General features: G+C 41.8%; 1 long non-coding RNA gene across 1 annotated transcript in view; it reads left to right on the top strand.

Annotated features, from left to right (window-relative positions):
• LOC139032797 (uncharacterized) overlaps positions 1–11,234 on the top strand; it is a 78,422-nt gene extending 67,188 nt beyond the window's left edge. The window contains exon 3 of the long non-coding RNA XR_011485405.1: positions 11,100–11,234. This is a non-coding gene — a long non-coding RNA (uncharacterized lncRNA). The remainder of the gene's footprint in view (positions 1–11,099) is intronic.
• Positions 11,235–13,875: the final 2,641 nt, after the last annotated feature.

Here is a 13,875-nt window from a genome sequence, read left to right as displayed (position 1 = left end):
GCATGCTGCAATGAAGAACAAAGATCCTGTGAGCCACAGCTAAGACCTGGCACAGCCAAATAAACAAATAAACATTCTTTATAAAAAAGAAATACACCAATGCTTAGAAAAATAAAACCGAAGAAGATAATGCTAATTACTTAAAAAAAAAAAAACTAGCCTAACAGTATTAACTGAGCCTTTTCATGCCTGTATTAATGAGCTCCTTAGATAGCCCTGAGGAGGAATAGTTGACAATGGTTAATTCAGGTCCCCTTACTGTCTGTGTGCAAAACAACCACAGACACCAGGACAATTCTGGCTAAAATTGGAGTCTGTGAAAGATCATACCAACATGCATCAACAGTCTTGAAAATGCCCCAACCCTTTGATCTAGTAATATCACCTTGGAGCCTCTATCTTGAAGAAACAATCCCCACCTGGCCCAAATGTTTCAAACAAATAGATTGTAACTATTTGCATGGGGACTTCCCCAGTGGTCTAGTGGTTAAGATTCTGGACTCCCAGTGCAGGGGGCCTGGGTTCCATCCCTGGTCAGGAAACAAGGTTCCATATACTGCAACCAGAAAAAGATCTCACATGCCACAGTGAAGACTTAGTACAACCAAATAAATAAAAACAGTGCATGGGTAATAGCAAAGAAATTTGGAACAGTTCATATGTCCATTTGTAGGGAAATGTGTCCAAATGTAAGATACATATTAGCTCACGTGTCCAGTTAAGTCAACTAGGCTGTATCCACATGTGCACCTGTGATACTCAGGGCTCAAAATATGTGTCTGTCAATACTCGCTCCAGCTTCATTTTTCTAGAGACAAATTGGAATTACCTAAATATTCATGCATACAAGTATCGTTAAATAAAGTGTGGTCCATCCATGCAATAGGAAAATAGGCAACTGTTAAGAATAATAAGGTCAATATATATGTGTAAACATAAAAGATATTCATGTAAATAAATTTCATTGAAGGTAGGCTTTTTTCCTGTTTATTTCACTGATGCAGCATCAATATCTAGAAAAGCGCCAAGATATAGTGAACAATAAATGACTTTTGAATAATAAATATATTTCTTAGCAAAAAGGAAAAAACAAGCTACAAAAGAATGTATGCTACAGTCAATTTGTATATGTGTGCATATTCAGTTCAGTTCAGTCGCTCAGTCGTGTCCGACTCTTTGTGACCCCATGGACTGCAGCACACCAGGCCTCCCTGTCCATCACCAATTTCCAGAGTTTGCTCAAAATCATGTCCATCAGGTCGGTGATGCCATCCAACCATCTCATCCTCTGTCATCCCCTTCTCCCATCTTCAAAATGTGTGCATGTATAAATACACAAATAAACACATTGACTGTACATTACATACACTACTCTATTAGTAAGGATCAGTTATGCTGCTGTAACAACTTTTTAAATTAATTAATTAGTTTTAATTTTCGTTGTGCTGGAATTGATGCTTTTGAACTGTGGTGTTGGAAAAGATGCCTGAGAGTCCCTTGAACTGCGAGGAGATCAAACCAGTCCATCCTAAAGGAAATCAGTTCCAAATATTCATTGGAAGGACTGATGCTGAAGCTGAAACTCCAATTCTTTGGCCACCTGATGCAAAGAACGGACTCATTTGAAAAGACCCTGATCCTGGGAAAGATTGAAGGTGAGAGGAGAAGGGGATGACAGAGGATGAGATGATTGGATGGCATCACTGACTTGATGGACATGAATTTGAGCAAGCTCCAGGAGTTGGTAATGAACAGGGAAGCCTGGCGTGCTGCAGTCCATGGGGTTGCAAAGAGCTGGACATGACTGGACTGAACTGAACTGGGTCTTCACTGTTGTGTGTGGACTCTCTCTAGTCTTGGCGCTTGTGCTCCTCATTGCAATGGCTTCTGTTGTTGCAGAGTGTGGGATCTGGAGTGCAAGTTCAGTAGTTGTGGCATACAGTCTTAATTGCCCCATGGAATGTGGGATCTTCCTGGACCAGGGATCGAACCCGTGTCCCCTGAATTGACAGGTAGATTCTTAACCAATGGACCACCAGGGAAGTTGTGTAATGGACAACTCTTAAATGAGACAGTTTGTGTTATTTCCCACTCTGCGTGATCATCATAAATTGTCCGGGTCTCTGGCCTGTGTCACCTTCTCTCTGGAACTTGGCTGATGAAGCTGCTACTCACTGGGACACTGCCAGTTATCATGGCCGAGGGAACAAAAGCCCTGAGGAGGCTTACAACAGTAGTTAAGTACTCACAATTCATTGGCCAGAACTATTCACATGGTCTAACCAAAACATAAATTAGCCAACAAATACAATCATGCTATGTGCCTGGAACTGAAAATATTTTAACAAACAACACTATTGGCTGCCAAAAACACCGTATTGAAAGTATGTGACTGTTCAAAACAGTTATATCTAAAGATAGAGATTTTGAGAAGTGAGGGGTTAATTTTTTTTAATTTGGTATACTTCTATCTTTTTTGATATTTTGAAACTAATTTGTCCTGTAATGAGTTTTAGAACTGTGTGTACATTTGTGTATGTGTGTGTGTGTGCGCTTAGTCCATCAGTTCAGATCGGTTTAGTCGATCAGTCCTGTCCTACTGTGACCCCATGGACTGCAGCACGCCAGGCTTCCCTGTCCATCACCAACTCCCAGAGCTTGCTCAAATTCATGTCTGTTGAGTCAGTGATGCCATCCAATCATCTCATCCTCTGTCATCCCCTTCTCCTCCTGTCTTCAATCTTTGCCAGCATCAGGGTCTTTTCCAATGAGGGTCTTCTCCACTTTATCCTGTAGTGAAATATTTTTAGAATTGTGTATACATTTTTGTGTGTGTGTATGCTCAGTCGATGAGTCATGTCCAACTCTTTGTCACCCCATGGACTGTAGCCCGCCGGGCTCCTCTGTTCATGGGGTTCTCCAGGAAAGAATACTGGACTTGGTAACCATTCCCTTCTCCAGGGGAATCTTCCCAACCCAGGTCTCCTACATTGCAGGTGGATTCTCTACCATTTGAGACACCAGGGAAGCCCATATATTTTTAAAGTATCCATTAATATAATGAAGTATTCTACAGCCCTAGAAATGTTTAGGAAGTATTTTTATAACATAGGGAAATTTTTATGCTGTGATCTTAAGTGAGACAGGCAAGATAAAATATCTTTATATAGTAGCATTTTGATTGTCTAAAGAAATGCTTAGAAAAAGAACACTAGGAAGAAATATGCCAAAATATTAATAGTACTTTATTTGGGTATATTTGGGTGATAAGATTATGTTGGTTTTCTTCTCCTCCTCCTTCTCCTTAATATTTCTTTAGACAATGGGTATTTTCCACAGAGCTTAAATGTTGCTAGTATAAAAAGAAAAAAAAAATCTTAAAAAAGGCTCATCTCCAGGGAGAAGATGACCTGATATGTCAACTTTAACTCTTAGAACACAAGTGGACAAATATGCCCATAAGCATAACTTTTCAGAGAAAATAATCAGTAATAAGCAGACTTTTCTTGTCTCAAAAAACCTTGAGTTTTATGAAACCCTTAGAAATAGGGATGGGATTATAGCATAGATAGTCCCTCTTTTAATATACAATGGGGAAAAAACTAGGTTTTATAAGCTTTTATACTCAACTGTTATTCTAAAGTTTCTATCAAACGTCAAATAACAACAAAAAGTAAATGCTCCATTTTGCCAAAATAGATCATTGTTTTCAACTGGTCTTGATGAGAATACTCAGAAACAATGTTCAGATCCTACTTGTCTGTCATATGTAGTTGTAGATAAATTTTATGTTGTGTTGAATCAGAGAATTTTAACACTGAAAAAGGCTCTCAGAAATAATACTTTGATTGAAATGGAATCTCTAAGGGGCAAGAAATATTAATAATAATAATATCCAGCATTTACTGGGCCCTGGCTCTTTCTGAAGGGCCCATACAACAGGATTTATCACCCTTGAAGCTATTGATTTTTAAAATATTTGTTTATTCATATGTTCGTTTGTTTAGGCTTCACTGGGTCTTAGCTGTTGCTCATGGGATCTTCCTGGTGGCCTGCAGGCTTCTCTGTTGTGGCTTATACTCAGTTGCAGCATATAAGCAGGATCTAGTTCCCCAAACAGGAATCAAACCCAGGCCCACAGCATTGGGAGCCTGGAGTCTTATCCACCGGACCCCCAAGGAAGTCCCAGAACTATTGATATTTGAAGCCATGTAATTCTTTGCTGTGGGGGGCTGTCCTCTGCATTATAGGATATTTCATAGCAACCCTGGCCCCTACTCATCCCTCAGTTGTGGCAACCAAAATGTCTCCAGACAACGCCAAATGTCTTGCTTGATGATGCTTGCAGACCACTACCTTATAACCCTTTAAAAAAATCTCCCTCTAACAAGGGAGATGTTAGGATGCCCATTTTATAGACAGGTAAGTACCTTGCTTGCAGTCACAGAACTAGTATATAACAGAAGTGAAAGTGTTAGTTGCTCAGTCATCTCCGATTCTTTGCAACCCCATGGCGAGCCTAGCTCGCCAGGCTCCTCTCTCCATGGAATTCTCCAGGCGATACTGGAGTGGGTAGCCATTACCTTCTTCAAGAGATCTTCCCGACCCAGGGATCGGACCTGGTTTCCTGCATTGCAGGCAGAATCTTTACCTTCTCAGCCACTAAGGAAGAGGTAAGGTCTGCTGTAATTCAGCTGATTTGTCATTCATTTACTCATTCATTCATTGCACTTGCCCAAATACTGAAAAGCATGGTCTCTGAAACTAATATAGGATTGTAAATCAGCTATACTTCCATTAAAAAAAAATAAAGATTAAGTACAAATTTAAAAATCAGCAAAGAACATGGTCTCGGATCCTGCTCCACCAAGTACCAGCTGTGTGAGCTTGATCACATTGTTCAGTTCTCTGAACCCGAAACCTCATTTTCTTCATCTGTCAAATTGGGGTCAAGGCCCACTTTTTAGGATTATTATGAAGAGACAATGAAATAATCCCTGGGAACTGAGGAGCATAGTATGAAACACTCTAAGTGATCGATAAAACTTTTAAATAAATGTTATTATTGTTGTTGTTACTTCCCAGAAGGCATTGAGCTGGCGAAGTTCTGAATGCCTGCAGAGTTGAATAATATGAAAACAGCCAAAGAAAAATCATCATGCAAGGGAAATGCATTTGCAATGCCAAAACAATCCTGAAGCAGTTTCATATGATAGCATTTACCTACTATCCTATATGTTAGTTTGAGGGGGAAGATCTGCATGTTCCACATTTATCATTACAATTTTTTAAAAAGGAGACTTTGACTTTATTTTAGCAAATGCGATGAGATATCCTTACACACAACTGCACTCTAAAGAAACCAAAATATATCTACAATTTTCTAGATTTCTTATCATCATTTTCCCTGTTTCTACTTTGAGGATTTGGGGGCGAAAAGAAAACAACTTCTGTCACTAGGAACATTTCAATAAATGAAGATATTTCTCTGCCCACAAAGATGCCCCTGTGAACCAGTTCTCCTGTTCTCCTCCAAACCAGATTACACACAGATGTATAGCTAAGTCTGAAGATGTTTATTCAGGCTGGTCATTTCAATTCTCAATTTAGTTACAGATTTAAGACACCAAATGGGAGGAGGAAAAGTAATATAAATTCTTTCTCCCAGGGAAACTTTGCTTTATCTGTTTGAATCTAATCATCTCTCCAATTTGTGTTTATCCTTATGCAAATTGGTCAGAAATACTAAGCATTCATATGCAAAGGCTAAGTCTAATATCCAGGGGGCAGGATTTAGCATCGGAAGTCATATGGTCATTAGTTTTCCTTTCTAGAGTTACTCTGAAATAAAACCCATGGAACTAGTTAATACACCCACCCTGGATGGATCTTTCAGCTTCCCACTTCGGAGATGAAATGTGAAAGGGTAATCCACTTGGAAAAATACTACAGTCCATATTAAAATAACCAGATTAATCTTTCTAAGATGTGATCAGGGTAATTTGCCTGGGAAGATGACAGAGCATAGATGTTTACTGTGGGGAGCTCAGAGTTTGAAATGACTGGCTTCAAATCCTGGTTCTGCTATTTAACTGTTATGGCAGGTAGATTCTGTAAAGTTCCCCAAGGATTCTCACTTCCTGGCACCTGTGTCCTTGTGTAATGCTCTCCCTTTGGGTGTGGGCTGGCCTGGGGACTTGCTTCTAACTGAAAGAACATGACAAAAGTGATAGGATGAGGCCACATAATATGCAAGCTCTATCTTATTAGAAGATTCTCTTTCTTACTGACATTGATGGTTCAAGCACCCATGTTCTGAGCTGCCATATTTGAAAGGGCATGTGCCAAGGAATGGAGGGCAGTCTCCAGCCAACAGCCATCAGGTAACAGTCCTTCAGACCAACCACCATCGAGGAGCTGATTATTGTCAACAGCCAACCATGTAAGTCAGCTTGGCAGCCAACTCCTCCCCAGTCAAGTCTTCAGATGAGGCCCCAAGCCTGAGTGATGCCTTGATTTTAGCCTGTGAGGTCCATGAGCAGAGCTTCTAGATAAGCTATAACCAGAGTCCTGGAAAATAATAAATCTTTGCTGTTCTTGGATGCTAAGGCTGTGGTGATATGTTCAGTTCAGATCAGTTGCTCAGTCATGTCCGACTCTTTGAGACCCCACAGACTGCAGCACACCAGGCTTCCCTATCCATCACCAACTTCAGGAGCTTACTCAAACTCATGTCCATCGAGTCAGTAATGCCATCCAACCATCTCATCTTCTGTCATCCTCTTCTCCTCCTGCCCTCAATCTTTCCCACCATCAGGGTCTTTTCCAGTAAGTCAGTTCTTTGCATCAGGTGGCCAAAGGATTGGAGTTTCCCCTTCAGCATCAGTCCTTCTAATGAATATTTAGGACTGATTTCCTTTAGGATGGGCTGGTTGGATCTCCTTGCAGTCCAAGGGACTCTCAAGAGTCTTCTCCAACACCACAGTTCAAAAGTGCTCAGCTTTCTATATAGTCCAACTCTCACATCCATACATGACTCCTGGAAAAACCATAGCTTTAACTAGACAGACCTTTGTTGGCAAAGTAATGTCTCTACTTTTTAATATACTGTCTAGGTTGGTCATAGAATTTCTTCCACGGATCAAGCATCTTTTAATTTCATGGCTGCAGTCACCATCTGCAGTGGTTTTGGAGCCCCAAAATAAAGTCTGTCACTGTTTCCATTGTTTCCCCATCTATTTGCCATGAAGTGATGGGACCAGATGCCATGAACTTAGTTTTTTGAATGTTGAGGTTTAATCCAACTTTTTCATTCTCCTCTTTCATCAAGAGGCTCTTTGGACAATATTGTAAAGTAATTAAAAAAAAAAAAAAAAGAGGCTCTTTAGTCATTCTTCACTTTCTGCCATAAGAGTGGTGTCATCTGCATATCTGAGGCTATTGATATTTCTTCCGACAATCTTGATCCCAGCTTGTGCTTCATCCAGCCCAGGGTTTCTCATGATGTACTCTGCATATAAGTTAAATAAGCAGGGTAACAGTTTACAGCCTTGACGTACTCCTTTCCCAATTTGGAACCAGTCTGTTGTTCCATGTCCAGTTCTAACTGTTGCTTCTTGACCTGCATACAGATTTCTCAGGAGGCAGGTCATGTGGTCTGGTATTCCCATCTCTTTAAGAATTTTCCACAGTTTGTTGTGATCCCTACAGTCAAAGGCTTTGGCATAGTCAATAAAGCAGAAGTAGATGTTTTTCTGGAACTCTCTTGAATGATCCAACGGATGTTGGCGATTTGATCTCTGGCTCCTCTGCCTTATCTAAATCCATCTTGAACATCTGGAAGTTCATGGTTCATGTACTGTTGAAGCCTTGCTTGGAGAATTTTGAGCATTACTTACTTAGCGTGTGAGATGAATGCAATTGTGCAGTAGTTTGAACATTCTTTGGCATTGCCTTTCTTTGGGATTGGGATGAAAACTGACCTTTTCCAGTCCTGTGGCCACTGCTGAGTTTTTCAAATTTGCTGACATATTGAGTGCAACACTTTCACAGCATCATCTTTGAGGATTTGAAATAGCTCAACTAGAATTCCATCACCTCCATGAGCTTTGTTTGTAGTGATGCTTCCTAAGGCCCATTTGACTTCACATTCCAGGATATCTGGCTCTAGGTGAGTGATCACACCATTGTGGTTATCTGGGTCATGAAGATCTGTTTTGTATAGTTCTTCTGTGTATTCTTGCCACCTCATCTTAATATCTTCTTTTTCTTTTAGGTCCATATCTTTTCTGTCCTTTATTGTGCCCATCTTTGCATGAAATATTCCCTTGGTATCTCTAATTTTCTTGAAGAGATCTCTAGTCTTTCCCATTCTATTATTTTCCTCTATTTCTTTGCATTGATCACTGAGGAAGGCTTTCTTATCTCTCTCCTTGCTGTTCTTTGGAACTCTGCATTCAAATGGGTATATGTTTCCTTTTCTGCTTTGCCTTTCGCTTCTCTGCGTTTCACAATTTGTAAGGCCTCCTCAGACAGCCATTTTGACTTTTTGCATTTCTTTTTCTTGGGGATGGTCTTGATCCCTGCCTCCTGTACAATGTCACAAACCTTTGTCCACAGTTCTTCAGGCCCTCTATCTATCAGATCTAATCCCTTGAATCTATTTGTCACATCCACTGTATAATCATAAGGGATTTGATTTAGGTCATGCTTGAATGGTCTAGTGGTTTTCCCTACTTTCTTCAATTTAAGTCTGAATTTGGCAATAAGGAGTTCATGATCTGAGCCACAGTCAGCTCCCGGTCTTGTTTTTGCTGATTGTATAGAGCTACTCCATCTTTGGCTGCAAAGAATATAATCAGTCTGATTTCGGTGTTGACCATCTGGTGATGTCCATGTGTAGAGTCTTCTCTTGTGTTGTTGGAAGAGGGTGTTTGCTATGACCAGTGCATTCTCTTGGCAAAACTCTTTGACTTGGTTTTTTTTGTACTCCAAGGACAAATTTGCCTGTTTCTCCAGGTATCTCTTGGCCTTTACTTTTGCATTCCAGTCCCCTATAATGAAAAGTACATCTTTTTTTGTATGTTAGTTCTAGAAGGTCTTGTAGGTCTTCATAGAACCATTCAACTTCAGCTTCTTCAGCATTACTCGTTGGAGCATAGACTTGGATTGCCATGATATTGAATGGTTTGCCTGGGAAACAAACAGGGATCAGTCTGTCGTTTTTGAGATTGCATCCAAGTACTGCATTTCAGACTCTTTTGTTGACTATGATGGCTACTCCATTTCTTCTAAGGGATTCTTGCCCACAGTGGTAGATATAATGGTTATCTGAGTTAAATTCACCCATTCCAGTCCATTTTAGTTCACTGATTCCTAAAATGTTGATGTTCACTCTTGCCATCCCCCGTTTGACCACTTCCAATTTGCCTTGGTTCATGGACTTAACGTTCCAGGTTCCTATGCAATATTGCCCTTTACAGCATCAGACTTTACCTCCATCACCAGTCACATCCACAGCTGGGTGTTGTTTTTTCTTTGGGTCTGTCTTTTCATTCTTTCTGGAGTTATTTCTCCACTGATCTCCCATAGCATTTTGGGCACCTACTGACCTGGGGAGTTCATCATTCAATGTCCTATCTTTTTGCCTTTTCATGCTGTTCATGGGGTTCTCAAGGCAAGAATACTGAAATGGTTTGCCATTCCCTTCTCCAGTGGACCACATTTTGTCAGAATTCTCCACCATGACTGACAGGTGGCCCTACACAGCATTGAGTTAGACAAGGCTGTGATCCATGGATCAGTTTGGTTAGTTTTCTGTGATTGTGGTTTTCATTCTCACTGTCCTCTGATGGATAAGGATAAGAGGCTTATGGATGCTTCCTGTTGGTTGTTCACTCACTGCTGAACAACCATTGACTGGAGAATGTTGAATCCCACCAAAAAAAAGATGCCCCACATCCAAGGGCAAAGGAGAAGCCCCAGCAAGATGGTAGTAGGTGCAAAGTGACATTTAGAATCAAACCCCTTACCCACCAGAGATGCTCAGAGGTCTCAAACAAACCTTGTGCACACTAGGACTCAGAGGCCCCACAAAGACTGAGCCAGAACTGTGTTTGAGCATCTCCTGCAAAGGTATGGGTCAGCAGTGGCCTGCTGCAGGGGCAGGGGCTCTGGGTGCAGCAGACCTGGGTATGGCATAAACCCTCTTGGAGGAGGTTGCCATTAACGCCACCATAGAGCCGCCAGAACTTGCACAGGACTGGTGATATGTTACATGGAACAAATCATGTAAACACTCAGATGACACAAAGATCTTCTGAAATGGGATGATCTCACCATTTATCAACCAAAAAGGGGAGAAAAACCTAGCATCCTTAGAAATTGCCCCCAAGTTCAGTCAGAAAGTCAAATGTATGGTCAATAACTGATGACTTTAAAAAGTTACCTTGGGTTGTCTTTCTAAGCTCTGTTGTCCTTCACATCGGAGAAGGCAACGGCACCCCACTCCAGTACTCTCGCCTGGAAAATCCCATGGACGGAGGAGCCTGGTAGGCTGCGGTCCATGGGGTCTCTAAGAGTCAGACACGACTGAGCAACTTCACTTTCACTTTTCACTTTCACACATTGGAGAAGGAAATGGCAACCCACTCCAGTGATCTTGCCTGGAGAATCCCAGGGATGGGGGAGCCTGGTGGGCTGCCATCTATAGGATCATATGGAGTCGGACACGACTGAAGTGACTTAGCAGCAGCATCCTTCACATACAACATGCACCAATGACTTCCCCACTCTCATTTGCCACCAAAACTTGATGGTTTGGGTTTCTCTGGTGGCTCAGACAGTAAAGAATCCGCCTGCAATGCAGGAACCTAGGTTCGATTCCTGGATCAGGAAGATCCCCTGGAGAAGGGAATGGCTACCCACTCCAGTATTCTTGCCTGGAGAATCCCATGGACGGAGGAGCCTGGTGGGCTACAGTCCTTGGGGTTGCAAAGGGTCAGACACGACTGAGCAACTAATACTTGATGGTTTATGTTCTGTCTTTGGGGGCACGCCCTATGTGCCTAAAAATGAGTTGCTTGTTCTACTCGCTCTAGATTTCCAAGAACTGATGAAAAAACACCTCATGCCATATGACTTTGGGCTACTCACACTTTCAGCTTCTCAGTTCCTTTGTGAATGAGGAAAAATTATGGTACCTGCCTCAATGAGTTGCCATAAAGATAACATGAACACAGGTAAGTGCTCAATATGTCAGCCATCGCTATGGTTTTGTAATGTCTCTAGATTGCCTGAAATCTCTCTGACATCTACTCTAGAGACTTCTTTTGTCTTCATCACCCTACACTGTCTCCACCCATCTAAACTCTCCTTTACTGTCTTCCTTTTTGCCTTTTATCTTCTCCTGTCCTTAACCTTGACCATGCTGAACCATGAGGGAATATCCTCTACTCTTGAATCTCTTCCCTTCTCCCCTTTTTCCATGGTGACACCCATGGTATAGCTGAAGGGTTTAGCTATAGCCTCTCATGTAATCCCCAAATCTGTACCTTGAACTCTGACTTCCCATTTAGACTCTTCAACTGAATAACTGGAATTTTCCAACTGAATAACTGAAAGATTCCAGTTTTCCAACTTTTCCCACTCAGTATTTCCAACTGATTATGGAGGTAAAATTTAGCCTTACTGAACTGAGAGTAACTTTAGAGAGTGTCTAATGAGGGATCTTAAACCCCTCTGCCTCAGAGGGAATAGGAAGGGAACCTAAAGGTGTGAAGTTGATTGGGTATAGATAACAATTTGACCTCAGTGTAGGAAGATAATAGGGCATGGTGGAGCCTGTGAACAAGTCAGGGAACATATCCATGGCCAGTCTAAAGGGAGCCACTGATACTCACGTTAGCCGGCTGCTAGAGGCAGAAATCTGAGCTTTTGTGTAAAATCTTCCAATTTCGGAATGTTGGCAACTAATTAAATTGTAAAACCTTGTGTAGAATAAACAAACTACATCTGCCATGAATTTGTGTATTTGGGTGTAATGCAGTGCCATTAATTTTTGAAGATCAAGTGACCAAAACCCAGAAGGGTTATGTGTTGGATTCATTGCTAGCATCAGCTAACCAGAATTCACGTTTCCTCATGCCAAACTCCCTCAAACTCCAGTTATTCAAAAACTAACTCATCTTTTTTCTTCATCAAACTGGCTCTCCCTTCCAACCAAGCTGTTTCTGAAAGCAGATTTATTTTTTTCTTCTGTTTTGTCAGGCTAGAAATGCAAGCCTTTTTAAAGACTTTTTAAAAGATTAAACTATATTGATTTGCAATGTGTTAATTTGTACTATACAGCAAAGTGATTCAGTTTGAACATTCAGTGAACATTCTTCTTCATGTTCTTTTCCATTATGATTTATCACAGGATGTTGAATATAGTTTCCTGTGCTGTACAATAGGACTTTGTTGTTTATCCATTCTATATACAATAGTTTGCATCTGCTCATCCCAAATTTCCAATTCTTCCCTCTCCCCTTTTACCTTAGCAATCACAAGTCTATTCTCTACATCTGAGGCAGAGGAAACCCAAGCTTTTGATCCCGGTCTTAGAGTCCTTGTATCCATTCTGTCACATCCATCATTTTTTCTCCGTCATTCTGACTGCCAGAACATTACCCCTTGTCAGTCCAGGCTTCAGCTGTCCTCTTTACGCCCTGCTAAGCTGCTGCTAAGTCACTTCAGTCGTGTCCGACTCCGTGTGACCCCATAGGCGTCAGCCCACCAGGCTCCCCCGTCCCTGGGATTCTCCAGGCAAAAACACTGGAATGGGTTGCCATTTCCTTCTCCACTCTTTACGCCCAGTTCCTTCCAACCACAACCGTGGACTGTCTCATAAAACAATCCCTCTGCTTGGCGTTCAAGGTTCTTCCCAGGTTGCCCCTAACCCGTCTTACAACATTCTTCCCACAGGTTTAATTTCTTCCTTTCCTTCCTCTCTGTACATCGTTTGTTACCCACACTCACCTCTAGGGGGAGCTCAAGACCCTCCTCCCTTTCCTCCAGGGGCCTTTGTTGACCAAAGACACTTGGGTCACGTGAAGGGATGAAGTTTTAGCACAAGCTCAGAAGTAAATTCTGATTCCTCCTCCTCTGGAGAGCATCCTGGCCAGGTTCATCTATTATTAATCCTAATAATAATGACAATCATTACTGGTAACTTTTTGGTCTGTTTTGTTTGTCGTTACAGGTACCAGGGCTTCCCAGGTGGCTCAGTGATAACGAGTCTGCCTGCTGATGCAGGAGACTCTGGAGATGCGAGTAGGGAAGACCCCCTGGAGGAGGAAATGGCAACCCACTCCAGTATCCTTGCCTGGAGAATCCCATGGACAGAGGAGTCTGATGGGCTACAGTCCATGGGGTCACAAGGAGTCGGGCACGACGGAGCAAATATGCTTGAGCACATGTACCATTTCTGAGAGCAAGGCAAGGTGTTTTTCCTGCAGCTTCTCATTTCATTCTCTTTAAAACTCAATGAAGTTCTCTATTTGGAGATAAGGACACCGTGGCTCAGAGAGACTAGGATACTTGCCTGTGGGTGTTTGGCTAGTAAGCGGTGGAGCCGAGGTGTTCCCCATGTCTGTCTCCTCCAGAGTCCAGGCTCTTAGTCTGCACATGATGCTTTCCTACAGCCCCGGTAAATTCTGGTAGCGGGGGCAATATATAACTTCTTTGTATCTTTCCTACTGCCTCAGTCTTCTCATGAGCTGAGTGTCAATAATATACATCTGCATCAAATTCCTAGGACAACCATAACAGATTATCAGAAACTGGGTGACTTAAAACAACAGGGTCCCTGAATAAATTCTCTTTCAGCTCCAGAAC

This window comes from Odocoileus virginianus, chromosome 33, assembly GCF_023699985.2.
Source record: "Odocoileus virginianus isolate 20LAN1187 ecotype Illinois chromosome 33, Ovbor_1.2, whole genome shotgun sequence".
Taxonomy (NCBI): Eukaryota; Metazoa; Chordata; class Mammalia; order Artiodactyla; family Cervidae; genus Odocoileus; species Odocoileus virginianus.
Note: the sequence above shows the minus strand (reverse complement) of the source record. Positions and strands in the feature narration are given on the sequence as shown.